This window comes from Molothrus ater, chromosome 4 (assembly GCF_012460135.2).
Source record: "Molothrus ater isolate BHLD 08-10-18 breed brown headed cowbird chromosome 4, BPBGC_Mater_1.1, whole genome shotgun sequence".
Taxonomy (NCBI): Eukaryota; Metazoa; Chordata; class Aves; order Passeriformes; family Icteridae; genus Molothrus; species Molothrus ater.
In genome coordinates, this window is record NC_050481.2 from 69,942,089 (window position 1) to 69,968,974 (window position 26,886).

Sequence of the window (26,886 nt, forward strand, 5' to 3'; positions counted from 1 at the left end):
GGGAGCTTGCTGCAAGCATGCAGGATGCTTGGAAATATTTAAGGATTTTTTTTTTTTAATATTTTTTTTCCCTCCTGTACAAGGAGTTCTAGAAACGACAGGAAATAAAACTGTGGCCCCAACAGGAGTTTTTCATCTTTATTTAAATTCCTGTTGCTGCAGCAGCCGGTGGCAGGGAGGGGAAGGATGTGCTGGGGGGGGCTGCAGCCAGGTTTGCAGGGAGGATTTGTCTCTGTCGAGCATCAGATGCAAACTCTGAGATTGGGAAAGCACCACTCCCAGGCTTGATGTAGAGCTCTGGGAGGAGGAATGGGATCACAGGGATGGTGATGGCACTGTCACCTCCCTGATGGCTTCTGCTGTGGCCAGGTGAAGAGGCTTTTTGGGGAACAGGGAGCCCCAAATCCCCCGGGACCTGGGGGTGCTGGGGAGACAGAGACTCAGTGTTTGTGCTGGGCAGAAAGTGGGCACTGCCACCTTCCCATTCCACAGCTTTCTTCCCATCCTGTTGGAGAGCTTCCTGGGGGAAGCTCCAGAGCTTCTGCCTGATCTTTATTAAAACAGTTGGTTAAAGCAACTGGTTGGTTACAGCTGGCTGAAGGTGCTGGAGTCATCGTCCCTGGAGGTGTCCAAGGGACAACTGAATGTGGCACTCAGTGCTCTGCTCTGGTGACAAGGTGGGGATTGGTCACAGGTTGGACTTGTGATGATCTTGGAGGGCTGTTGCAGCCTGAATGGCTCTGGGATTCTGTGAAAGCAGTTGGGGGGATCCTGGGAGGTGCTGGAACAGATATTTCCCATTTCCAGGGTGCTGGTGCTGCTGTGGACTGAGGAGAGCCAGCCCTGCCTTCCTGAAACATCCCTCACAAATAACTGCACCTCTGTGCTACTGGTCCATGTCCAACATCCACCTCCTCCTGGATGAGGGGCCTGAATTCCCCCTCTCCCTGTCCCTCCTGCTGCCAGCCTGCATCTGTTCTGCTCCAACCCTCTGTGTGTCCAGCAGGGTGGTGGATCCCAATCCAGAGGCTGTGTGACCTCTGCTGTGCTTGGCTGACCACTCTTGTGCTCTGTGTGATGCCTCAGAACCCTGGGGAGTGTAGGGGGGAATCTTTTCTGTGGGACAGAGCACCTGGAGTGCTGGAGTGCTTCCATAGGGTCAGGAGTGGCACCTGGAGTGCTTCCATAGGGTCAGGGGTGGCACCTGGAGTGCTTCCATAGGGTCAGGGGTGGCACCTGTAGGGTTTCCATAGGGTCAGGGGTGGCACCTGTAGGGTTTCCATAGGGTCAGGAGTGACACCTGTAGGGTTTCCATAGGGTCAGGGGTGGCACCTGTAGGGTTTCCATAGGGTCAGGAGTGACACCTGTAGGGTTTCCATAGGGTCAGGAGTGGCACCTGGAGTGCTTCCATAGGGTCAGGGGTGGCACCTGTAGGGTTTCCATAGGGTCAGGAGTGACACCTGTAGGTTTCCATAGGGTCAGGGGTGGCACCTGGAGTGCTTCCATAGGGTCAGGGGTGGCACCTGTAGGTTTCCATAGGGTCAGGGGTGGCACCTGTAGGGTTTCCATAGGGTCAGGGGTGGTACCTGTAGGGTTTCCATAGGGTCAGGGGTGGCACCTGTAGGGTTTCCATAGGGTCAGGGGTGGTACCTGTAGGGTTTCCATAGGGTCAGGGGTGGCACCTGTAGGTTTCCATAGGGTCAGGGGGCACCTGTAGGTTTCCATAGGATCAGGGGTGGCACCTGTAGGGTTTCCATAGGGTCAGGGGTGGCACCTGTAGGTTTCCATAGGGTCAGGGGTGGCACCTGTAGGGTTTCCATAGGGTCAGGGGTGGCACCTGTAGGGTTTCCATAGGGTCAGGGGTGGCACCTGTAGGGTTTCCATAGGGTCAGGGGTGGCACCTGTAGGTTTCCATAGGGTCAGGGGTGACACCTGTAGGGTTTCCATAGGGTCAGGGGTGGCACCTGTAGGGTTTCCATAGGGTCAGGGGTGGCCCCAGCTGCTGCCTGGTCCTCCCCTCCTGGTGTGACAGGGTCATCCCTGGCAGCTGCTCTCTGGGCTCATTCACAAATCTCATTTTCCTCTGGAAATAAAGCAAATCCCTGGCCTTTCCTCTCCCTGTGGAAGTCATTTGGAGGCAAGCAGGTCCACTGGCATCCCCAAAGGCTGCAGCCAGGAAGAGCCACTTGAGCAGAGAGGTGGGAAATGTCCGCCTTGAGAGCGGTGGCTGATTCATCTCCTGCTCTTTAACTCTTTCCCCCCTGATTTCAGTGGCATCCAGCTGGTTTCCTTCAAGGCTCAGAGCCCAAGGAGGCTGTGGCTGGATCACAGAACACTGCTGGGTTTTGTGTGGTGTGTTCCTGTGGTTTGGGGTGGAAAAGGATGGGGTGTGTGGTTATCCGAACTGGAGAACCAGAACATCAGCAGTCACATTAGGGAGGATTAATATTTAATATAGAGGGTATGAACCATTGTGCTTCATCACTATCTGAAGGGCTTAGGAAGAGATTTAGTGATAAGCAAGTGATTCCTGAGCTGTCCAGAATGATTTCTTGCATCTTCCTCTGGAGCAGCTGGTCCTGGATATCGCTGGAGGCTGGTGCAATCCTGTTCTTCCTGGTGTCTCCAGTTTTTTTAAGTGGGTTGAGTGGCTTTCATCACGAGTGTTTGCTGCTCATTAAACTCCCAAATACTCTGGAAACTCTTTTTCTCTGATGCAGCTCACGTGGCTGGACTGTCAGCAGTGGGACCTGTCAGCACTTGAAACTTCTCTGTGTGGGAAACACAGTGTGGGATCCACGGACGTTGTCCTTGTCACAAACATCTGCCCAGGCACCAGTGAAGAGGCAGCTCATTCATTCTTTTGTCTGTCTGACCCCTTTAGGAGGTTTTTCATGTCATCTCCAGGCTCCCACCATGGTCCTAGAGCTCCCCATGGGAGGGGTGCTGCTTTCCACAGCTGCTCCACGTGGCCTTACCTGGGTTTTTTCTGCAGCATGAGGTGTTTTGTAGTACAGCAACCCCTCTGGGAAGGGTGCTGTTGTGCAGGGAGGAGGTGATGGTGGGGACTGCTGGGTCCAACAAGAACTTCAAGTGACTCCAGAAGAAGCAATAAAAATGCTCCAAGGGCTGGAGCCCCTCTGCTCTGGAGCCAGGCTGAGAGAGCTTCTCTCACATGGAGAAGAAAAGGCTCCAGGGAGACCTCAAAGCCTCTTCCATGGTCTAAAGAGAGGCTCCAGGAGAGCTGCAGAGGGACTTGGGACAAGGGATGGAGGGACAGGACACAGGGAATGGCTTCCCACTGCCAGAGAGTGGGTTAGATGGGATATTAGAAAGAAATTCCTGCCTGTGAGGGTGCTGAGGCCCTGGCTCAGGGTGCCCAGAGAAGCTGTGGCTGCTCCATCCCTGGAAATGTTCAAGGCCAGGCTGGACAGGGCTTGGAGCCACCCTGGGATGGTGGAAGGTGTCCTTGCCCATGGCTGGGGGTTGGAATGAGATGAATTTTAAGGTCCCTCCCAACCCAAACCATGCTGTGATCCAACAGTTCTATCCTAGAGCATTCCAATCATGCATCTCCACAGCCACAGGTCCTGCAGCTTTGAGGTTGTGTCTCCATGGAGGGAAATCCTCCTCTGGGCTGCAGGAGGGTGTGTGCCTGCACCTCCCTCTGTCTCTGCCCCAAATCTGAGCTCTCCTGGCTGGAAGCATCAGCCACAGCTTTCAAACCCAGCACCCTGTGCTTGCTGATGTGGTACCTCTGTGTTTGTGGCAGCTGCAGTTTTGATGGTGGCAGTCAAAACACCTGAGTGTGGCTTGGGTTTTGGCATATTGGTCATGCAGAACATCCTGGTGTCTGCTGTAACAGGCATGGAGCTTGGAAATCTTTTTAAAATTGGGGCTACTTTTGTCCCCAAAAAGACCTGTGGGAGAATGAGTAACAGGTGTGGAGCTTGGAAATCTTTTTAAAATTGGGACAACACTTTTTTTCCCAAATGGAGGAATTAGAGAATCAGGGAATGGTTTGGGTTGGAAGGGACCTTAAAGCTCATCTCCTTCCAACCCCCTGCCATGGGCAGGGACACCTCTCACCAGCCCAGTTTGCTCCAAGCCCTGTCCAACCTGGCCTTGAGAAAGCTCCTTTTATTCTCTGTGCAAACAAACAGATCACTTGCTTAGGCAGCAGTGACTCTTTATTCCAGAATAATTTGTTGTCCTAATTCCTTCCTGTTGAAGCAACTCCATTTTGCATGGAATAATTAGCACTCATTTGGGCCTGGGATGGAAAACAAGAGTTCTCTGACTTCAGAGGAGCAGACAGAGTGTAACCTCTGCCTTTCCCACGTGAGTCAGGTCATGCCATGCCATCTGAAGCACAATTAAAACCTGTCTGTGAGCCCAAACACTCCAGGGTGGCAGGAGGGAGCAGGAGGTGGAGGTGTCACTGATTTCCAACTTTCTGCTGTTGCAGGGAGCTGAGGACAAGTGCGGTGAGGGGGGGAACGGAGCAGCACCTCCTTCCTTCTTGGCTGAGGCTGAGGAACAAATAAACAGAAATGTTCTCAGTGCACTGATGTGAAAAGCTGCTTCTGAGCCAGCCTGGCCTGTTGGTGGATTCCTGGCACCCCAGCCAAGTACTTGAGACCTTTTTATTGCCATAACGAGGATTTCCTCATCCTGCTCCGCAGTCTGACTCGATCCACTGCTATTTTCTGGTCCTTCCAGGAAGACATCCCTGCTCTGCCTTCCTTTGTGGAGGGAAGGGAAACCAGCCAAATCCCTTCCCTGCCCCAAATCCCTGCATGTCTGAAGAAGGGGAGGTGCAGGGCATCCTTCCTGCTTTACCCCAGGGAGCATGAGATGAATTCCAGGGCAAAGCTGCTTCTCCCCTGCCTGTCTCTCAGCAGGTTCAGTGTTTGCTGATGGGGTTGTGAGCACTGAGGCCATGACATCTCTTCAGGATGAGTCCTGGAGGCAGTGGAAATGGGAGATGTCCAGCCTGGAAATGCCAGCTGGCAGAAAATGGGCTTTCATTGGCTTGATACCTGACCACCAGACACCTTGGCTGATGGATGCTGCTTAGACAGAGAGTTTTAAGACCTGGATTCATAATTTGGGGGTCCAAGACACTCCAAATTCCATCAATAAAGGTGTGTTAGAGGCTCATTGTGTGTGACCATGTTCACAGGGGTCCCAGGATGAGGGAAGAGACAAGGATCTGACTGCATGTTTCAGAAGGCTTGGTTTATTATTTTATGATATATATTATATTAAAACTATACTAAAAGAATAGAAGAAAGGATTTCATCAGAAGGCTGGCTAAGAATAGAAAAACAAAGAATGGTAACAAAGGCTTGTGGCTCTTGACTTTCTGTCCGAGCCAGCTCACTGTGATTGGCCATTAATTAGAAACAACCAACATGGGCTAATCACAGATCCACCTGTTGCATTTTACAGCAACAGATAACCATTATTTACATTTTGTTCCTGAGGCCTCTCAGCTTCTCAGGAGGAAAAATCCTAAAGAAAGGATTTTTCATAAAAGATGTCTGTGACAATTGTGGAGGTGCTGCAGCAGCATACCTGTCTGAAAAAACAGGGTTTGGCCTGTTGGAGCTTGTAGGTTTTGTGTATGAAGTAAGAGGTGAGAGGAAGGCTGGATCCAGGGATGAGCAGTGAATCAATCAGCACTGGGGTTGAGCCAGCCCCCCTGGCATGACTGTCCTCCCATACCATGAGGTTTTGAAATAATCTCTGGTTGTTGTGATGATCTAAACCCCAGGGGGGTTGGCTGCCTTTGGGCTCCACCCCAGCAGTGGTGCCCTTGCTCCAGGGCTGAGGAGAGCAGCAATTCCTGCTGTGACTGCTGAGGGCTGGATGTGTCCCTGGGTCTGTGCTCACATGCTCCTCCCTGGGGAGCTGGAGATCATCTGCCCAAAAGAGAATTTGTGAAGGTTCTCCCCAGAAGTGACACCCAACCATCCTCACTCATCCTCTGGGAGTGCTGGTAATGGAATCACAGAATCACAGGATGGTTTGGTTGGAAGGAGCCTTGAAGATCATCTCATTCCCCCCCCCATGGGCAGGGACACTTTCCACAATCCCAGGGTGCTCCAAGCCCCATCCTTGGGCACTTCCAGGGATCCAGGGGCAGCCACAGCTTCTCTGGGCACCCTGTGCCAGGGCTCAGCCCCCTCACAGGGAAGAATTTCTTCCTAATATCTAATGTAAACCTCCTCTCTTTCAGTGGGGAGCCATTCCCCTTCTCCTTTGCTCCAGTCTCTTTTTTATATTTCCTGTAGGCTCCCTTCAGGTCCTGGAAGGCCCCAGTTAGGTCATCCCAAAGCCTTTTCTTCTGCAGGCTGAGCAATCCCAGTTCTCTCTCTTTCCTCAGGGCAGATCTGATCATCTTGGTGGCCTCCTCTGGACTCATTCCAAGAGGCCACAGTGGTGAATTTGCCAATTAAGCAGCAGATCCACAAATCCCTGCCATTGTCTAAGCTCCATCCCTTGCTTTCCACCTGTATTTTTGGAGGTAATGTGTCAGTTCCTCCTCTGAGGATTTCAAACACTTCAATCACAACCTCAGGGCTGATAGGATTCATTTGTGTCAGTCAGTGCTCTTGTGCTCCATGGCACAGAGGGTTCTGCAGCCAGGAAATCTGCTCCTGGCCCCAGTGGGATTGCACCCTGCTTGTTTCCAGCCAGGCATCTCTCACTCCATCCCCAAAAAACCCAGTGCAGACCCAGCCCTGGACCAGGGACAGGAGCAACAGGGCTGGAGGAACAAATGACCAACCAAGGCAGGGAAATAGGTGGCAAAAAAAGCCAGGAAGGAGCTCAGGTCTGGCTGCTCAGCCAAACCAGGAGCAAAAAGGGAAGATCTGCCAATCCTGATGCTGTTAGAGCTTTCTAGAAGGCTGGAACCCTCAAATAAATAAATCTCACTGAGTAAAGGGGAAATAAGAAGAACAGGATTTGCTTTTGTGTGTGTGTATGTGATTTTTTTTTTTTTAAAAAAAGCATTTTAGTGGTTTCTAAAGATTCCAGCAGCACTGTAGGAAAGCACAGCCTCCCATTCCAGGCACCATGATCAGCACAGGAATATCCTGGCTCTCGACCTGCAGCTCCAGAGGTACCATAAATTTTTCTGGTGATATTGTGTGGCAGGCCAGCATGAAAAACTTTTCCTGCTGCTTTACAATTTGAATCATGTTTTTATCACACCAGCAGATAATCATCTCACTCGTGTTCCAGAAGCCAAGCTCATGTGGATGTGTTTGAAAATAAATATATTCACATGTGTTTGCCAGTGTTGTTGAACACATGGTGTGTCTCAGAGCCTCTGGATTTCACTCTCTTGCAAACTGGCCACTCTTAAAGGCTCAGAAGTACAACTTTAGTCCAAATCATGCAGTTTCATACCCCTTCCATAGCATCCCCTAAATGATGAATTAGAGATGAATGGAGATGAGTTAGAAATGAATAATAAATTGGAAAGCATGGATAATCCTGGAGATTTTCTCTTGAGGAGACTTTAAACCTATTTGGCTACAGGCAAATAGATGTTTTTAATCCCAGTTGCTGTGCAGAATTTGCATCCTCGTTCTGGTGGCAGGGTGAAAATGCCAGGTGGCATCTTTGGGTGACTTGGTGGCAGCAGCTTGTCTTTAGATACTGAGACTGGGATTAGAGAGGTTCAATTATTTTCTAATCTTATCTAGGAGTGTGCTTGATAACCCTTTCCATGAAGAAATTCTCCCTTATATCCAATCTAAACTTCCCCTGGTGCAACTTAAGGCTGTTTCCTTCTGTCCTGTCCCTGTTCCCTGGGAGCAGAGTCTGATCCCCACCTGGCTCCAGCCTTCTGCCAGGGAGTTGTATCCAGCCAGCTCATTTTTCATCTTTTTATACCTGTCTTGGCCTTCAGTGGTGGTGTGAGGGTTATTTTTTGACTCCAGCAGGTACTTGGAGGTGAAATCTGTGACCCAGCCATTTGTGCTTGAACCAGGGCTGTGCTTCAGCTCTGGCTGTGCAGGTCTGGCCTCCCAGAATCCAACATCCAAATGAATAAAACCAGGGATAATAGAACAGGAAAAGGCTAGCTGAGAGAGAAAAGCAGCTGTGGAAGGGCTAAGGTGAATGTCTGCTCTCCTGAGAGGTAAATAAAAGGTGCAATCATGGTTTTTCATCTCTCATCCCTCCCTCAGCTGAGGCTCCTCAAAGGATGACAAACCTGGTGGCTGTCTGAGCTTGGATCCACCAGCATTTAGGATGCTTTGGAGGGTCTCCAAGTGTCTTAATCCCTCTTGGTGGCTGTTGTGAGGGTCCTTGTGAGACCTCATGTCCCTCAGCCAGGGCTGCAGGTGCATCTTCCACAAAGGTGACACATCTGATCCACCCAGGAGAGGCTGTGGAGGCACCTGAGTATCTGATACTGCTTCTTGTGTCCAGGTTTTATCCCTGCTATAATGATGGATTTACTCCTCACTTCCCTTAAAATGTTTTAGAGCAACTTCTGTGCCTGTGCAGAGGTATTTGCCTTTTTTTTTCCCATGATATTCTGGAGGGGTTGTTTGAGTTTATGTAACTTCCCATATGTTGCCCTCTTCTTGTAGAAACTTGAAGATAAATTGTGAAATGCAGGGAGCTGCTTTAAAAGGATACATCCTCAGCTGGAGCTTATCCTGTTTGCAGCCAGAAAAGGGGAACCTGGGAGCCCTCAGTCCCCGTTTCCTCTGTGGCACAGCTGAGTGAGCAGCATGGGATGGAGCATCTGATGCTGCTGCAGGAGAGGCTGAGGGGAGCTGGCACGTGCTGGGAGGGTGGTGCCTTCTGCATGGAGGGGCTGCAGCCCCAGCAGCATCCCCTGCAAGCTCTTTTCTCTTTCCAGAGCTGCTGCATTCCCTGCAGGGCCCCTCTGCCCAGCACACAGAGTGGTTTAGGTGGAGCTTTAAGTCAGTGTTTATTAAACCACTTTGCTGGACCTGATCTTGCCAGGTGCTGCTTGGTCTCCATTCTCTGTGTATCAGAGAATCATGGAATTGTTTGGGTTGGAAAAGCCCTCTGAGATCATCCAGTCCAACCATTCCCCCAGCACTGCCAAGGCCACCACTGCCCATGTCCCCAAGTGCCACATCCACATGGCTTCTAAATCCCTCCAGGGATGGGGACTCCATCACTGCCCTGGGCAGCTGTGCCAATGCCTGATCACCCTTTCCATGATGAAATTTCCCCAAATATCCAATCTAAAGCTCCCCTGGCCCAGCCTGAGGCCGTTCCCTCTGCTCCTGTCCCTGTTCCCTGGAGCAGAGCCCGACCCCCCCTGGCTGTGCCCTCCTGTCAGGAGCTGTGCAGAGCCACAAGGGCCCCCCTGAGCCTCCTTTGCTCCAGGCTGAGCCCCTGCCCAGCTCCCTCAGCCTCTCCTGGAGCTCCAGATCCTTCCCCAGCTCCATTGCCCACATCAGGGGGGTCTGAGGGTGCTCAGTGTCCTGCAGATCCGTGCTTGTTGAGACACAAGCTCAGCAGCTGGTAGGAGATTCATGGCTCTTGTTCTCTGCAAACGTGAACAAAGCCCTTCACTCATCACCCAGGTCATTTCTGCTTATCATTTTTGATAAAGGTTCAGTCCCAAGTGCAAGAGGAATTGTAGGCTGGATGCTGGCAGATCTTGGAGCCTGCCTTGCCCTGGGGAATTACTCCATGTGCAGTTAGGATCTCCCAAAACATCATTTCCATTCCCTCTCCAACCCCCTTGGAGCAAAGCCAGGAAACCCAGGCACTGAACAAACCCCTCTTTTGAACTTCAGGGCTGAGAAACTGAATTTGTGCTCTGCCAATTGCTCTTGTTTGTGGAGAGAGAATGAGGAACTAACTCTGTGCACAAGGGGATGGGAGAGGTGGAAAGTCCTGAGGGGAAAAAGTGCTTCAGGGATGAGCCACACCAGGTCTGGCTGGAACCAGATGGGTCCCTTCTTTAGGGTCCCTTCCAGCCCAAACCATTCCATGATTCAGTGATTCTGTGAAACTCTGGCATTCTTAGGCAGCAGCAAAAGGCAGGAACTTGTTGATAACTGCCTGGAAACTTCAGCCAGGGCTCCTGGACAGCCTCAGCAGTGCTGGGAAAACTGAGCTCCCCCACATCCCAACCCAGGAACTGACCCATTCACTGGGGTTTTCTGAAGTTACTGCAAGATCATGAGTGTCTTAAGGAAGCCAGGAACTTTGCAGTTGCTCAATACTCGCTCAGCTGCTTTGGCATGGGTTATTTGGAATGGTTTGATTTTTGTAGGATGGATTCAGAGTTCCCAGCGTGGGATCTTTGGAGATGAGTGTGTTTAGCTGCTGTGGAAAGAGGTCCTTGAGAGGTGGGGTCTGGCTTGGTGGCTGTGGCTTCACTGGAGGTGACATGACAGCAGACCAGAACACCAGTCTTGGAGTTCAATCAGTTTAAACTGTCTCTGCTGCACAAAACAAGTTCCTGCCTTTTGCTGCCCAGAATGCCAGAGTTTCATAAAATCATTGAATCATGGAATGGTTTGGGTTGGAAGGGACCCTAAAAACCATCTGGTTCCAACCCCTGCCATGGGCAGGGACACCTTCCACCATCCCAGGTTGCTCCAAGTTCTGTCCAACCTGGCCTTGGGCACTTCCAGGGATCCAGGGGCAGCCACAGCTTCTCTTGTGTTTGAAGGGTGCAAATCTCCAAATCTCTCTCTACAATTTGACTCAGTTTGGGAGAGAATCTTTAAAATTGTGTTTTGAAGCTTTTAAGGATTCATCCTTTTAGAGAACTCACGATGCTGTGTGTGTGCAGGGGGATTCATTTTGGGCTGTTCAGTGCCCCACAGGCCAAGAAAAGTGCCATGGATTTAAGGAACTTGGAGTTCCTGAAGCCCTGTGCCAGAGAAGGTATCCCTGCCCAGCTGAGATAACTTCTTTATATTTAATATTGATTTCTCCCTCCCCTGCTGCTTCATTAAGGCAGTGGAGTTGCAGAAATGTCAGTAATTAACTAATGAAGGACAGGGGGGTAGTGCAGTACCAGTTTCCATAGGTGCACGTTGTTATTCCAGGCTGTTCAATCCAGCATGGAAAGGTCACCTCTGCCAGGCTCAGCATGTCTGTGGCTGGTCCCATCCCACATCCAGCACTTTCTGTGCCACTTCAGCTGCTTCCAGCCCCTTGATGGTGGTGGCAGTGCATTCCATGTCCCCCCTCCAAAATGGATTTCAGGCAGGCTCCCAGCCCTGCCATCAGATCCCAAGCCCATGGGTAGGAACAGAATTGCCACTTCCACTTTTTTTTTTTTTCCATTTTGCCTGTTACAGGAATTGTTGCTGACCTTTTTATTGTATTTGTGTTCCCCCCAGATGAAGGCAGGAATGATGAATCTGACTCCATGTTCTCAGAAGGCAAATTTATTATTTTATGATACTATATTATATTAAAGAATGCTATACTAAACTATACTAAAGAATACAGAAAGGATACTTACACAAGGCTAAAAAGATAATAATGAAAACTCCTGACTCTCTCCAGAGTCCTGACACAGCTTGGCACTGATTGGCCAAAGAGCAAAAACAACTCCCAGCAGAATCCAATGAAACAATCACCTGTGGGTAAACAATCTCCAAACACATTCCACATGTGGGCACAACACAGGAGAAGCAAATGAGATAAGAATTGTTTTCCTTTTTCTCTGAGCTTTCTCAGCTTCCCAGGAGAAAAATCCTGGGCAAAGGGATTTTTCCAGAAAATGTGACTGTGACACCTCTTCAAGCATTCCTTGAGCTTTGTCTTCTCTGGCAGGACTGAGCTGTTGGCACAGGGCACTCCCAGGAGGATTGTTTTGCTCTGGAGGTGACAAATGGCAGCTCAGCTCCTTTGGGATGCTGTCACACTTCCCAAGGGAGCACCTGGAATGCAGAGCTCAGGCCTCTGTGTCTCTCCCTGTCCTGACTGAAATCCTTATTTAAGGTCCCACAGGCTCTGCCCTGGAGAGATTCAGAGTTCAGCCACTGGATTAATGAATTTTGGTGGGTGTTTTGGAGAACCAATCCTGTGTCAAGCCTTGGCAGGTGCTGTGGCACAAACCCACCTTTGGACTTGGGCTACCAAGTTCCATCCCTGGGCCAGCTCTCAGGTGGGTAACAGTGGATTTTGCCAAAGACAGGATGGAATTTTGTGTCCTTCCTGTAGGAAGCTCTTGCAGGGACCCTCCTGTGGCTCTTCAGCCAGTTCTGAAGCATCTGTGGCTATCCCAGTGTGCCTGTGGCCACTTGATGTGCAGCTCCAAATGACCCTGTCAAACTGTGCTGTTGGATGTTACATTAGAATAAATTTTTCCCATTGCTGATGGTTTTACTTCATATATATTTTAGAAGCTGGGCCCTGATTTTACTTTGAAACAGTCAAAACATTGAATAAAACACTCCAAAGCTTTCAAAACATTTGGACTACGTTCTCCCTTCAGACATTCTCAGCCATTTCCATCCTGGATCTGACCCCCAGGTTGCAGAGCTCCTTGGATCTACCTCCAGAGAGAAACAAGAGGCCTGAGGATCATTGGGAATGATGGTTTGGGGGAGAGGAACTGAAAATGAATGTGGTGGTTAGATCTGTTCTTGCTACTAAGAGCCACTTGAATTTATTTTTGGGAGCAATTTTGGTCCATCTTATTCTGGAGCTAAATTCATTACTTTTTGGATTATCTCCTCCGTCCTTCTTGGCCTTCAAACTCTTGAGTTTGGCCTTGCCAAACTCTCCCTTCTCCCCCCATGCCCTGGCACCCAGAATTGCAGCATCCTGAGCTCCAGCACTGCAGATGTGCCAGATGGAGACACTGAGCTCGTGCAGGTCTCAGTTTTGGAAGCAACACAAAAATGATGACTTGAGAAAAACCTTTTTGTTTGTACTGAATTTTGTCAGAGCCCAGCCATGTTGAACAGGCACCTCAGAAGCTTTGTGCCAGAGAGCTCCCAAGTGTTGCTGCTGTTCATGGAATGGTTTAGGTTGGAAAAACCTTAAAGACCAACTATTCCAACCATCAGGGACACTTTCCACTAGACCAGGTTGCTCCAAGCCCCTCCAACCTGGCCTAAAAGCCACAAACATCCAAAACCTGTCCCCTGAATGGTCTTTGTGGACAAAATCATACACCAAACACTTGGCCACTTAATTCTCACATCTGTTATTTTTCTTTCCTCTGGGTAGGGTTGTTTTTTAGCAGCTTTGAGTGCAAAGATGCCTATTTGTTAAGTGCTTCCTGGCTGCAGAGTTGAAACTCTTTAATATTCCTGTCTTCTGCAAGCTCTCTTCCATGAACCTTCCTTCACTCCCCACCCTCCTCCCATTTATCAAAGCCTGCCTTGCTCACAGATTTGGTGCCTGATGAGGGACTGGGGTTATTCCCATTGTGGCACACCAGGCTGCCTGCTGTCCCCAGGGAAAAGGGGATGGATGTGAAATGAAAGGAGGAGTCAGTGCTTCCACACTTGTTGAGAAATGCTGGCTTTTGAAATGCCCTAAGCCTGGAGTCTCTTGCTTGGAGAACAGGTCTGATGTGCCTAAGGATGCTGACCACTTCCCACTCCAGTCCCTTTTGCTTGGTCCAAATGGGATTTATTCCCTCAGAAATGGGGCTCATTCAGCCCACTTGAGGTAATGGGCAGCTGAGGAAGCAGCACTTAATTTTTTTCCTAGAATCCTGCAGGGACTTCCATGTTTGATAATAAGCTGTGAAACCTTGTGATCTTTGACTTCAAGTGCTGTGAGCTGAGCTCAGTGGTTTTGTCACAGAATCACTGAATGGTTTGGGTTGGGATCCTTTAAGACCATCCCATTCCAACCCCTGCCACAAGCAGGGACACCTTCCATAGACCAGATTGCTCCAAGCCTCATTCAGCCTGGCCTTGGACACTTCCAGGGATGGGACAGCCTGGACAACTCGTGCCAGTGCCTCTCCACCCTCCCAGGGAATAATTTCTGCCTAATATCCAATGCAAACTCTTTCAGTCCTGTCTTCCAACCTTCCTTTCACCTTAGTGTCAGCTGTGCCTCTTTCACCATTAACATCTGCACCTGACATTCTTACTTCCTGCTTAATAACTGGGGGGTCAAGCCCTGTCTTGTCCAAATTTGGGTGCCCTGGTGCCAAAAGGAAATGAAGGTGCAAAGAGCTGCTGAGTTGTTTCATGGCAGGGGTGAGCTGATGTAAGATGGAGCTGGTGTTGTTTTGGAGAGTTGATTTTTCTGTTCTCTCCTTCCTGCACGTGTTGGACCATGTCTGGTGGTGAGTAAGGCAGCTCAGCTTGCTTACCCTGGCGTGCTCTGGCACAGCAGCCTGGCCTGGCAGAGCTGTGTCCCACTGGGGCTGACACAGAGCCTGGCACAGCTGGTTCTGGGAGGGCTTGGAGGAGAAGGGAGCTCTCACCTGGTGGCAGTGGCCTCTGTGATCATCCAGCACAGAATTCCCAGCTCTGCTGCATGTCCTGCATGCCTGACTCCTGCCTCTGGCTAGGCTGAAAGGAAAATGTGGGAGCCAGATGTGGCCCACCAACACTATCTTGTTTAACACCCTATCTCCAGATGTTTCCAGCTTGTAGTGCTAATTTCCACTTGCAGTTATCCAGGGGACAAATCCAAGATGCTTGCTGCCTTTAGAGAGAGCAGTCCAACTGACCTTAGTGCTATCCTCTCTTGCTTTGCTCAGTCCCACAGCTCTTGCACTCAGGTAGGACAAGCCTGCCCATCTCCAAACTGCCCCTTCCCACTCAAAATCATCTTAGAGTGGAATTTTTTCTTCATTCTCTGGGTGAGAGGATTGAAAAGCAAGAAGAATCAGATTTTTGCTTTAGAAAGAGGAGTCCAACTGACCTTAGGGTTATCTCTTGCTTTGTTCAGTCCCACAGCTCTTGCACCCAGGTAGGACAAGCCTGCCCATCTCCAAACTGCCCCTTCCCACTCAAAATCATCTTACAATGACATTTTTCCTTCTTTCTCTGGGTAGGAGGATTGAAAAGCAAGAAGAATCAGATTTTTGCCCAGGAAGTTTTGTATGTTGCAAGGGCATTTCATCACATCCTTTTTTGAAGGCTGTAAGAACAGCTTTCTCCAAGGGATGCTTTTCCCTTGGGACTGCACATGCTTTTCTTAAATTTCACCAGCACGTGACCACAGGGCATGGAAGGACTTGCAGGAATGTTCCTAACTCCCTTTGAAAGGCAAGCTGTTCTTCCAGCCTCTTGCAGAATCACTCCTGACAGGAGACGCTGCAATCAGGCTGCAGAGGTAATTGCATTTGTAATGTGAAAGACAGAACAGGGTCTATAATTCTCATCCTCAACAGGCTCTGCAGGGACTCAAGGTAATCCAAAAAAAAAAAAAATAAAACCCAAACCAACAGACCCAATCACTGCTTCTGACATTTGTGATTGGTCTGGGCAAAATATTAGGAAACAACATACTCAAGGGGACAAGATGATCTCATGCAGCTGACTTAAAAGCAACATGCTCCCCTGGAAACTTGTTTCTGTGCCTATTGCAGAGCATTGCCTGCTGCCTGGATCTCCCCTGCCCCCCTGGCCCAGCTCAGCTTAGTCAGCAACTTCCAGTTCAACTTCTGCCTTTTATTTTGTGCCTGTACCTGAGTTAGCTCCATTCCTCAGTAAGCAGCTCTTTGTCAGAGGAAGGCTTCCAGGATGCTGCCAGCAACTCATTGTCCATTTCCTGAGGAGAACTGCTTGCTTTTAAGTAGTTTGCCTGAAATCTTGAATATTCCAGTGCAGCTAAGGCTTCCTGTGTTGGTTGGCTTTCCTGGGATGAAGTTCCAGCCACCCACATGAGCTGTCTGGATTTAGTTTTGAGTCTGGAGAACAAATCTCTGCTGTAGGGTTTCACCATCACCGTGTTGTTGTTCTCTGACGTTGCGATACATGACCATCCTCGATGTGGCAACTGATTTACAAAGCAGGAGCTCCCCACTGTTTATTGCTTGTTTATTACTGGTTATTGTTGGATTTTGAGGGGTGTGGGGACAGGAGCTGGGCTGGAACAAGCTACAGAGGTTGGATGTAGCAGTGTTGAAGAAAATCACATTTGGAGCCCGGTGGCTTGGGCCAGGGATGCTTCTGCTGTGGCACATCCTCCCTGGTCCTTCCTCAAGTGCAGATCAGACCTTTATCATGTTCACAGAAGGCAGTGGAAGGATCTTGGCTTCCCAGGTGGAGATGAGCTTGTTTGCATCCAAGTTCCTCAAGGTTTTCCTCTAGTAAAGCCTTGCTGTTCCCCATTTGGCTGGCTGGAACACCAGGCTGGTTTCTTCTTCTATGTCATCATGTGGACTTCCCCAACAGAACCTTGCTCATTCAGTCCCATTTTTTGAAAAAGAATAGAACACATTATCTTTTCAGAGCCTGACTCTTGCTGGTTTTTCAGCTGGTGTGGCCATGAATGAAATGATGCAGGAGAAGCTTCTCCAGAACTGACTGTACCTTCCTCTCTGCCTCTGAAGGGTTTACCCTCCCTGAAAGCTTTCCATTTTCATTAAATCCACCCATAGCAATGAAACCTGAAAAAAACCATGAACTCCCACCTCCAGCAGCCTGGCTGGTGTTGGTGTTGTTTGGGTTTTGAACTGGGGAGAATGAGTCAGCCTATCCTCACAAAGCACCAGGACTATCAGCACCGCTTGACCACCAGTTTCCTGTTGCTCCCTTTTGTTTCTCTCTTTTTCTTTTGTTGAAGCTCTTAGGGCCTGGATGCACAACTGTGAGAGTGTCTAGATGTTTCCCACTACTGGAACTCTACTGTGTGTGTCTTCTCTGCTTATTTTTTTCAAAAGGAGGACCAGAAAGATGCAGAGATCAAGACCTTGTCTGAACCTCAACTTCTAGAATCATAACTCAACTGCTGGCCTTAGGGAGCTGTCAGGTCTTCAAATAAATCTTTATAAATCAGCATTTACATTGTAGAAATTCACACAACTTGATTGCAGAGTTGCTTAAAGCAGAGCTTAAAACATATTAACTATGTTGGGATAAAGCTTTAATGGTAGGTTAGGTCACAGAGACTGATGACCATGAAGTTATGGCAAACTCATCCCAAACTCTAGTGTTTGGTCTCTGGGATATGGCCTTGGTGTCCCAGACCATGCTTTGCATGCTGGGCACTCCTATTTTTTTTTATTTTCCTAAAAGAAAGGAACTCAGGGATGTGCAGGAATGCCAGAGCAGAGCTTGTGTGCTGGGCTGCTGAAGGCACATCTTTGTCTTGCCAGCATGTGGGAATATCTGCATGGAAACCTGTGCTTTTGGGGATGGGAACCATCCTGGCTGAAGGCAGAGCAGATGGGACATGCAGCCTGAACCAGCCTGTCTCGTTTATGCTTTATTAATTAGACATGTTATCAGAGTCATCTGTGCTTTCTTTCCTTTTCTCCTTTCCAAACCAGTTCTGCTGCTTCGCTGCCCGCAGAGCCTCTAATGAGGAGCCCAGTTTGAATCCCTGAGAGCTGCATGGCAGCACTTGTTCATTGTGCTGTGTGTTAGCACTGTAAAAACTTTGGGGAGAGGACTCAGAGGAGTTTTGTGAGCTCTGGGAATCAGAATTTTGGGTGTTGATGGTGCTGTCCTGGTAGCACATCCTCCCCCTGTGTACTGTCAGTGTTTGTAAGAATTTCCATGGGTTAATCACAGAACCACAGAATGGTTTGAGTTGGAAGGGACTTAAAAATCAACTTGTTCCAAACCCTGCCATGGGCTGGGACACCTTGCACTATCCCAGGGTGCTCCAAGCCCCATCCAGCCTGGTCTTGGACACTTGCAGGGATCCAGGGGCAGCCCCAGCTTCTTCTTCTATGCTGCTGCTTTCTGTAGGATGCTTAAAAACTGACATGGATCAGGAAGGTGACTGGATAAACTGGTGGAAGGAAGGTGTAAAGATCCCTGGGTAGAAACAGTCAGTGCTGAAGACTGGGAAATGTTCTGGAGAGGAAATGGTACAGACTGGTGTGGGTCTGACCTTGCTTCCTAGACCTGCTGCTGATTGCTCTTGGAGTTACTGAGTTAAGCAGATCTCAGATGGGGTCTCTTGTGCCTGATGGGACAGTGTCAGGCTGCCCCTGTGCACACTCAGCTTTACAATTTCACTGAAAGAGAGAGAAGCCTTTTCCAGTGCTGGGGTGGGAGCCAGAAATAGGGATTTTCTCAGATATCCCTTTGAACCTTTATCTCCCAGCAGGTTAAATTCTGAATGCTCAGTGCCAGTGCCCTTTATCTGTATGTAAGGGTGAAGTGGGCTATAAAAACCCTTTGAGTGAGCCCCTTACAGTCTCTAGCTGCTCCAGTGGAGGTTCAGGTTGGTCATTAGGAGGAAATTCCTCACAGAAAATGTGATAAAACACTGGACTGGACTGCCTAGGGGGGTGCTGGAGTGCCCATCCCTGGAGGTGCTCAGGGGAGCACTGGATGTGGTACTCAGTGCTGTGGTCTGGTTGACAGGGTGATGATGGGTCACAGATTGGACTCAGTTGTCTTGGAGGTCCTTTAGAGCCTGGGTGATTGTGTGTGTGCCCATCTCTGAGGTGGGAGATGGTGAAACAGGAGTTGCATTCAATCATCCCTGCCTGGGTCCCTTTGAGTTCAGGATATTCTGTGTTTCTCTGAAACCCCATAAAGCCACCCTGAGAACCCTTTCTGACACCTGGCTCTGTTTTATGGCCACCATTTGGTGAGGTGAAGGGGAAGACCTGTGGATTTCCTTTGTCTGATGCCCTTCCAGGGAAAATCCCCACTCCCTGAAGGAGCAGCACGATCATCCCTGCACACACAGCAGGGAAATGACTTTTAACAATGGGCTGGCTTGGATACTGCCCAGATCCCTTCTCTTACAGCAGGACAAGATGATGACCATGTCCAGGCTCTTCCCTGGCACACACACTCAGAATATGTTATCCTTGAAGTCCTTTTCCCAGGCGTGGCATGCCTTTGTGCAGGCACAGCGTGTACCCTGCTAATGGGATGCTGGTGGCTTCTGTCAGCCCCTTAATTGGGTCCCTGGGTGCTGGGATATTTCCTGCTGCTGCATCCTCTTCCCAGAGCTATTCCTCCACCTTGGGAACCTCCCTGCTGATGAAGATGTGCTGCTGAGCTCTCTGCAGTGCCCGGAGGTTAAATCCCAAATAAAACTTTGGGATTGCTCACAGCCCTGGGGGCGGGGGGTGCACACGCTGAGAGGTTGCTGGAGGGATTTTAATTGTGTTGAGTTTATCGAGCTGGCTGTAAACACAGCAGGAGGTTGCTGCTTCTCCAGAGCCTGGGAGCCAAAGGGGTATCGATCCCAGGGAGCTGTGGCACTCAGGTACACGCTGGTGGACATCTCAGCTGGGCTGTTTCCAGCTGAGGATGAAATTTCTCTGTGTCCTGCCCTTCCTCCTCAACTCGTGTCAAGCTGTAATGATTTTATAACCCAACTTTGTCAGCTGATTCCTTCCCAAAGCAAGAAGCCCTGTTGCTAGGAGTGGGGTGAGGGGGTGAAAAAAAACCTCAGGAATACTCATGTTCAGCAGTCCAGCACTGCAGATAACATTGAGTCACTGCAGAAAGCCTCAAAGCAAAACAGATGTTCAGTTTCTAGTGACTGAGTAAGTATTAAAGGTACCAGATGAGCAAAGTTTGAACTGAGATACTTAATTTGTGGTTGGCAGCTGAGACAAAGCATGAGCAAACAAGGTGCAATGCAGAAATGGTCTCCCTCCTGTCTTACACATGCTGGTGTGTTTTCATAAAACTTTTTTTGTTCCATTTTTTTCCCATTTTTTAAATATGTCTTTCCGGCTTGACTCATTTTCTCTGTGGTTGTAACCTTTAGTTCTGGGTGGGAAGGCAATTATTTTGTGAGACATGAGACCAGTGGCAGGGTGAGTGGGCTCTTGTTGCTGCCTCTGTCATCTCCTGTTTGACAAGTCACTTCTCCAGGAGTAGTTTGTGTCTCTGAAGTTGGGGATAATTACATGTGTTGTCAAAAATAGGGAAACTGGACTTAATGGTGCATCTGCTCAGCCTGACTTTTGAATTCATGAATGAGTAGAGAACTTGGAATGTGGCTGTCATGCAGCTGTTAGCCTTCCAGCAAGAGACAATTTTTGATGATTATATTCTTAAAAAAAATAAATAAATAAAATCAATTAGGATGAGGACTGTGATCCCAGGATTCTGGGCAGCCAACACTGGGAGCTTCTTGAGCTGCTGCTGGTGGAGGTGTTGGGTTCTCTTTGCTTTGATCCTTGGTGAGAAACCTGCAGCAGTGTCTGGCTGTGTGGAAGAGAGGTGCTGAGCCCCTCCTTGCCACCCAAACCTGAGCAGGTGATAACATAAAAGGGAAGGAATTGTGTCCTGTCCCTCCTCATCATCATGGGCAGCTTGTGGACTCCTCAGTGAGCACCTCATGTAAAACACATGAGAACCCTGAGAAAAAGGACCCTGATCAGAGCTTCCCTCCTTGGTAAGTCCATAAATCAGCTCACTCTGTGCTTTCTGCAGGAGTGACTCTCATTCTGGCTGCTCAGCACCACAGGAAGGACAAAATAGATTTGGGGTTGCTTTCCCTGGGCTGTGGGAAGTGGATTTGTACTGCTAAGCCCATCTGGGAGCTGAAGTCAAAGCTCCATCCTGCCAGTCCTGCAGGATTTAGGGGTTTCTGGCAAGTTCTAGATTATTTCTATTAAGAAAAAGGCTTTTTGGATCTCTTCTGAGGGTTGCCTCCCTTTGGAGGCTTTCTCAGGAGCCCACGTGCTGAGCACTTCATCTTCCACCCCACTTAAGGGAAGAGGGACAGACACCAAACCCTGCTGGCACCTTATTTCACTTAATTCTCTCATTTAATTGCTCTTCCTTCGGCTTTTAAGAGAATCTCTGCCAAAATCAAGAAGCTAAAAATTAAAGTAATTATTGTGGTGATGGAAGCAATCAAAGAGGCCACACCAGGCTCCTGCTCTGGGTGCTGTGGAGGAAGGAGCAGGCTGGGATTGAGCTCATCTCCTAGGACACACTGAGCTCCAAGAGTTAATTTTGTTCCTGACTTCTCTGTCCATGAGTAATCCATTTGTGCTGGGAGGAAATGGCAAGTTCTTGCAGTGAGGACAGGCTTCACTGCTGGAGAAAATGATGCCTATTTATCATATGATGCTCTCTGTGCCTTTTTTTATTTGTCCTTCATCTGAACTAAGCTCTTTAGTGATGAGCTTCCCTGTCTGACAGCAGATTTTGTAGAGGTTTACAAGTGTTTTTCTTTCCTGCATTTGCTGTTTCCCTGCAATTCCTCACCAGTTTGTGCTGGGAAGGAGCTGGACAGGAAAGGACCTGGGAATCCTGCTGGACATCAAACAAAATGCCCAAAAAGCACAGTGCTGGCCTGGGTCCCAGGACAGGAGGGACACGGACAGACTGGGGACAGCCCAGGGAGGGGACTGGAGCATCTCTGCCCTGGGGAAGGGCTGGGAGAGCTGGGACTGCTCAGAAGGAGAAGAGAAGGTTCCAGAAAGGGCTGGGAGAGCTGGGACTGCTCAGAAGGAGAAGAGAAGGCTCCAGGGGCCTCATCCCTGTCCATGCACACCGGCAGGGAGGGTGCAGAGAGGACAGAGCCAGGCTCTTGCCAGGTTGTCCAGGGACAGGACAAGGGGCTGTGGGCACACACTGGCCACAGGAGGGTCCCTCTGAACAGCAGGGAACACATTTTGGCTGTGGGGGTCACCAGGTGCTGGCACAAATTGCCCAGGGATGTTGTGGGGTCTCCATCTTTGGGAATATTCGGCATTTATCTGTCTGCAGTCACGGGCAGCTGGCTCTGTGTGACCCTGCTGGGCAGGGAGCTGGAGCAGACAATCTCCAGAAGTTCCTTCTCACCTCCACCACTCTGAGACACAGAGCTCAAGGTCCTCAGGAGATGCAGGGCTGGGCTGAGCCCTCTGCAGGGGTGTGACTTGTGCACAAATGGAACAGCACTGTGTGATCACATCTCCTTGCTGTAAGAATGTAAAATGGCTTAATAATTCTTCTCCTGCTGTTTTAGATTCATTTCTATCTTTATGCTATGTGTTTTCTTTGCTTGTTTCCTCCTTTCACCTTCCCAGCTGTCTCCTCAGAGCAAACTTCCGTGACTCTTATTGTTCTGCTTGTTTTCATTCTCCTTCTTGGGTAAATGTTTGGTGGGTTTTTTTAAGTGTGGTTTCCTAAATCTCTACAAAACGCTTTTTTAAAGTATTAGCTGCAAAAGAAAGAGCAAGGAGCTTTTAATTCAGGTGCATGTCTTCCTTTATCTGCTTTTCTTTTAAAAAGTGACTAAAGCCACTGATAAATAATGCTAATTTTTGCTGCCATCTGTGAATGCAGGACCAAGCTGTTTCAGAGCAGCATTTTTTAGTGCTCTGTCTGTTCAGGGAGGGAAGGAAAAAAGCTCTTTGCTTTAGCAGCAATAACCTATCTCCCACAAGTTGTAGTCTGTGCTCCCATCTACCACTAAAACCCAAAGCAAACAAAGATTCTTGCAGAGACAGGAAACCTTTTGGGTGTAATTGCTGGGAGGTCTTTGCTTGCAGGATTTTTTGGGTTCACCCAGAAAGGCAGCTGAGCAGGGCTGCGGTTCGCCGGGCTGGATTTCTGATGAGCTCTCACTGGCCTTTAATTGGACCTTTTTTGGCAGCTCTGGGAGTTTCAAACACCCTCTGCAAGAGTGTCCTGGCCATGCTGAGTGAAAATGTCCCAGGGAGGGAGGGGAGGAGGGAGGGAAGGGCTGGTGCAGTGGTGGAGGCACAGCTGAGCTACGCCCTGATGACAGCCCTGCCTCCAGGCTCCTTTATTTTGGCCTGGAGCCTTAGTTTACATAATCCTGCCCTGATCCCTCATCTTCTGCATGGATCAGCCCTAGAAGACCCTCCAGTCTGACCAGATCAAACTGGGAAGCAGGTCTCTCCCATCATCTGAGCCAAGACGTGCTGGTGTTGGTGGAATCAGGTGGCTTTGGCTGGATCAGATGACCTCACCAGTGCCAGGACTTGATTTTGGGGCTCTTTTGGAGGCTGGAAAAAAGAAATCAAACCTTGAACATGGTCTGGAGAGCTGTGGAACAGGTGTGGCTCCTGGAGCCTGTGTACTGAATAGGTGCAACCCTACATGGGGGAGGTCTCACCTGCAGAGTCCAGGTGGCTTTTTCCCATTTCTCTGGGTTCTGTGAGGTTCCCAAACCAGAACTGGACTGGGATTTGGGATCAATTTCCCAAACCAGAACTGGACTGTGATTTAGGACCAGTTTCCCAAACCAGAACTGGACTGTGGTTTAGGATCAATTTCCCAAACCGGAACTGGACTGGGATTTAGGACCAGTTTATCCCAAACCAGAACTGGACTGGGATTTAGGACCAGTTTCTCCCAAACCAGAATTGGACTGTGATTTAGGACCAGTTTCCCAGACCACAATTGGACTGTGATTTAGACCAGAACTGGACTGGGATTTAGGACCAGTTTCCCAAACCAGAACTGGACTGTGGTTTAGCATCAGTTTCTCCCAAACCAGAACTGGACTGTGGTTTAGGACCAGTTTCCCAGACCAGAATGGGAGTATGATTTAGGACCAGTTTCCCAGACCACAACTGGACTGTGATTTAGACCAGAACTGGGCTGTGATTTAGGATCAGTTTTCCAAACCAGAATTGGGCTGTGATTTAGGATCAGGTCTTTAGGGAAGCTTGTCACAGTGATGTGTAATAGCATAATAAAACCCTAACTGCCTCACTTTAATGTGTCAAATGACTCATTTACAGTGTCATCTGGGAGAGATGAGGCTCTGTGAGATAAGTAAGACTTGCATGAGGAGGGAATATTGAGTAATGGACCCACAGCTATAATTGGAGGAGGAATAGATCTTCCATTTCACATCTGAGGAAGTGGTTTATCTGCCCAGTGTGTAAGTGGATGATTCTTCTCTCAACTTCCTCCACATATTCCTCACTTCCTCTGTGTAATATTCCTGTTATTTATAACTGCTGCATTGGATCCTAGAGGCAGATGCTGCCTGCATTTCTGTATTATATAGAAGTTGAGGTCCAGCAGGTTGGGGGATAGTCCTGACCTTCTGGGAGCAAAGAATTGATATGGAAGCAGGGAAAACATTTATGTCCCTATAACTAAGCCCTTTTTCTCTATATTTATATGTCTGAATATAGAGCAGCCCTGTCCATCTCTTCCCATCCCACAGGAAGCCAAGGAAGTGGCAGACAGACATACAAAGGATTATTTTATTTGATCAGGCTTGGAAATGGGCTGGAGATAAAGCCCTTGGTGTTTAGTGGACCATTAAACATTTATTATCATCTCTCCAGCATGCTGGTGGTGCTGTAAATAGCAGCTGTGACAAAAGAGTGGGGTCAGCGGTTGCCTTTTGCACCAATATTTGTAAATGCAGAAGCAGATCCTGTGGTTTTGAAGAGCTTGGCTGGGAGGAGCATCTGCCCAGATGCCATGGAGAAAAGGGGCAGATGAGCCAGCCAGAGCTCCTCTTTATCACAGAGAAACACTGAAATCGTAGGAAGTGGGAGAATTCAAACAGCAATGAAAAAAAAAATTAGGGCCAGAGTTAGGAGTTCATTTATCCCTGCCCTTCCTAACAAAAATACTTAATGCACTTGGATCAGAACAGCTTTTGGATCTGGATTTAATTAGGTGGAAAGAGGCTTCAGGCCTCTCTCTCCCCAGCTCAGCCACTCTCCACGAGGCATTTCCATAATCAGATTTTTATTTCCCTTTCCCCCCCTTCCCAGGATTTTGCAGGGAGAGGAGAAGTGTTGCTGCAGGGCTGGAACTCAGCTCACGGGGCCTGAGCTGCAGCACCTGGTTGGATGATGGGGCTTTTGAAAGGGGGAATATGAGGGGATTACTCTACTGCTGGGAGGCCACAGCTTGGTGATTCCTACTGCAGGCAATCCCTCTGAACTCAATGAGATTGGAAAGCGTGTAAATTACTATGGAATTCAGCATTTTCCTGGAAAAGTGGGGGGGAATATTTGTTTTACTTGCATATAAATTACTTCTAATAAGGCTCCACAGACACAACTGATCCTTCTCATCACTCTTGCTCCTTCCAGTCCCAGAGTGGCTCTTGCTGGCCTCTCATCTTTAAATAATTTTGCCAGAAAAGCCTCCTGCGTGGGAATTCTGAGCGCTGGGAAGCGTTGCTGGGAATGACTCAGGCGGGAGCGAGTCCTCGTGCGCTTGGGACCTGCGGTGTGAGCAGAGAAAGGAGACAGGCTTGTTTTCACACTCTCTCATTTTGTGTCTCTGCCATGCTTCTGTTCCACCATTCAGATGTCATCAGGCTGGGGGATAATTAGAGGGAGCCTGTTTTGCTGCAGAGCCGGATTGGGAATCCACATGGCCGTGAGCAGGCTGGGTGATTTCTTGGGGAATGGAGTGGGTGTCCAGGGAGCACTGCTGCACCACCAGGGAGAAGATGCTCTGCTGCTCCTTCCCTGTGTCTGCAGAATGGATCTCCTTTCTCCAACTTAAAATAAATCCATAGAAACACAGAATGGTTTGGGTTGGAAGGGATCTTCAAGACGATTTAGTTCCAAGACGAGTTGTAGGGACACCTTCAACTAAACCAGGTTGCTCCAATCCTCATCCAGCCTAGCCTTGGACACTTCCAGGGATGTTGGATGTGAGGATATTGGTTTTTTCAGTGGTGCTCTCTAGCCTGGCAGTCTCCATCACCTTCACCAGAATGTTTAAGGGACACCTGGAAGCTGCTGTTTGTGACCGTGTTCACAGGGGTCCCAGGATGAGGGAAGAGACGAGGATCTGACTCCATGTTTCAGAAGGCTGATTTATTATTTTATGATGTATATTATATTAAAACTACACTAAAAGAATAGAAGAAAGGATTTCATCAGAAGGCTGGCTAAGAATAGGAAAAGAATGGAATGATAACAAAGGCTTGTGTCTCGGACAGAGAGTCTGAGCCAGCTGGGCTGTGATTGGCCATTAATTAGAAACAACCACATGAACCAATCCCAGATGCACCTGTTGCATTCCACAGCAGCAGATAACCATTGGTTACATTTCATTCCTGAGGCCTCTCAGCTTCTCAGGACAAAAAATCCTAAGGAGAGGATTTTTCATAAAATGTGTCTGCGACAGCTGTTGGAGCATCGGTTCTGCTGCGGCCTTTGCTGTGGGTGGGTGGTTTGGGTGCTCATTCTGTGTGAGGCTTTAATGCCCTAATAAAGCATTAGAACAAAGAGCATCAGCTTTCCTCTTGCTCCATCGAGGAGGCCATTGAATTTTGTCAGATGTTCCCACACTCCAGGTGGTTTCAGCTGTTTTAGACTCACCTTCAAAAATGCACCTTGCCTTTTTGTGCTTTGCACAATATATAGATGTAACCAACTTGAAAATGAGATCTAAAACTGGAGGAGTCCTACGGAAAGTAACTGAGGAGCCAAATATGAATAACTGAGGAGAGAACCAAGCCCCATGAAGTGGTTGCCAAGGGAATAATCCACTTGTCTCTCCCCCAGCCTGGTGGAATATTGTTTTCCTGTCTTGCCAACATACCCACAGCTCCAGAGGAGCCACTCTCACTCCTGTAGATGCTTTAACTGATACATTTCTAATTCCACCTTGGGGCTGTTTTCATGAGCAGAGGAGCCTTTGATGGCACCTTCCCCTGTTCCAGGCCTCCAGAAGGGTTTGTGCTGTCCAGAGGTTTGTCCTCTCTTCCCACTGGTGCTGGCTGGCCTGATGAGTACCTGGCTCCTGCCCACAACCCTTCACTTTCCTCTCCAAAAATAAGGGCATTTTTAAGGCAGCAATCTAGATTTGGATGTAAAGTCTTGCAGAA

General features: G+C 48.9%; 1 protein-coding gene across 2 annotated transcripts in view; it reads left to right on the forward strand.

Moving 5' to 3' along the window:
- Positions 1-26,886, forward strand: part of PTPRA (protein tyrosine phosphatase receptor type A) — a 127,428-nt gene that overhangs the window by 1,819 nt on the left and 98,723 nt on the right. The gene's annotated exons all lie outside the window — the stretch shown is intronic.